Genomic DNA, 1,978 nt, shown 5'->3' with positions numbered 1-1,978 from the left:
GGCCTAAATCGCATGCCTGTTCCTGGAGCTGGGGGTGGGGGGGGGCGGCAATCAGACCCACCTGGAACCCCAGGCCTCAGAGGCAGCAGGGTGGTTCTTGGAGCAACCTTCAGGGCATGGACTTACCTAAGGGCAGGACAGTGCTTATGGGGAGAAATGAGGCAGGCCCACCACCAGCTTGAGGGCCAGGTGAGGTTTCAGTACCAGGAGAAGCAGGGAGGGCATTCAGGCAGAGGAGCCAGCCCATGCAAGGGCCTGGAGGTGGGACAGAGCGTGTGTGTGTGTGTGTGTGTGTGTGTGTGTATCCGTCCCCTTTGCTCTCTTTAGTGTGGCATAGATTGGGGAAGGGACTGCGATCAGGTAAGGGCAGCAGTGGAGGCCCACATGTTAGACTGGAAGTTCGGGCTTCAGTTTCCAGGCAGCAGGAGCCCCTGGGGGCTCTGGGTAGGAAGGAGGGCATGATGAGACCTCTGCCTCCCAGCGGGCCCTGGCCCTCCCAGAAGCACCCAGTTCAGTGTTTGCACTGAGCTCTCGGTGGAAAGGGAATGTGCTCTCTGGCCTCACTCTTTCCAGCGCAGTCCCTCCCCAGCTGCCCACGCCCACACGCATCTTCCCTCTGCCTTGCTCTGCTCCCACCCTGGGCAGCCATCCCGCCCTCTGGGGACCCATCTCCCCACTGAGTCCAGCCTTCATGACGAGCACTGGCTAGCAGGACAGGGCTCAGGCTCCGGCCTTTTATGGGCCTGCCAGCTCACACTGTCCCCAGCCAGGGCAAGTAAGTGCGACCCCCGAGGCAGTGGGAGGAGGAGATGACTCAGGCTGGGCGACTGCATCCCAGCACATGTCAGCTGGCCTGGGGAAGGGTCACCACTGGTCCTCAGGCAACTCTCACTGCCCAGCGGAAACCTGGGAGGAGCTCTGGGGTGACTGTCCTTGCCGAGACATGCAGCTTGGTCACAGCTCCTTCCTCCAGGAAGAATGATTCAACAGCTGCCCTGGGGCTGAGCCACCTCCCCAGCTCAGCTTCCTGCAGGGAGCTGAAGGGGAAGGACCCCCAGCTACCTTAGGCTTAGAAATCCAGCAGGGCCCACATCCCGAGTGTAGCAGGCCCACCGACCACGTCCACCCCTTAAGCATGTTTGACCCATCTCGTGTTTCATATTGAATGACCGTTGTGAACATTTAAAAATCAGATTTTATTTAAAAGCTCGTGTTCAATTTCTCTTGAGAAATCAGATCTAGTGTCACTGGGCCACACTCTGCCCATCCCCTGTGTATGGCAGGGGGCAGCGGCCTTGAGGCGGGCCCACCTGACAGCAGCTGGGTTTGTGACCTCAGTACCTGAATCTGTTTCCTGGGTCTGCTGTGACAAAGTACCATAAAGTCGGTGGCTTCAAAGAGCAGAAATGGATCCCCTCGTGGCTCTGGGGCCAGAAGTTAAGTTAAGGGTCAGCAGGGCCACATTCCCTCCCGAGGCTCCAGGGAGAGCCCGTCCTTGGCTCTGCTGGGGCCTGGTGGCTCCACGTGTTCTGGGCTTGTGGCCGCAGGATCCGGTCTCTCCCTCCAACTTCAGGTCCTTCTCCTCTCTCGGCTCTCCCTCTGCCTTTCTCTGAGAGGGACCCTTGGCATTGGACGTAGAGCTCCCCTGATAACCCAGGACGTGTCATCTCTAGGTCCTTAACCTGATTGCCTCTTCAAAGACCCTCTTCCCAATAAGTTTACATTCACAGGTTCCCAGGGACTTGACGTGAGCATATCTTTTGGGGGCCACCATCCAGCCACTTCACGCCTCAGCTCCCTCCTCTGTGAAACGGGAATAATCACAACAGCGCCTGCTGCACAGGCTGCTTGAGAGAATGAGGGACACACTAGATGTCGTTAGCGTCATTCCTAATCTAGGAAGGAAAAGAGCCGCCCGCAGGGGCCATAAGTCGCTGGGGTGAGCAGGGCGTGTGCCCAGGAAATTTGCCCCTCAGGC

Source organism: Myotis lucifugus, unplaced genomic scaffold (assembly GCF_000147115.1).
Source record: "Myotis lucifugus unplaced genomic scaffold, Myoluc2.0 scaffold_69, whole genome shotgun sequence".
Classification (NCBI taxonomy): domain Eukaryota; kingdom Metazoa; phylum Chordata; class Mammalia; order Chiroptera; family Vespertilionidae; genus Myotis; species Myotis lucifugus.
This window is presented reverse-complemented; position numbering follows the sequence as displayed.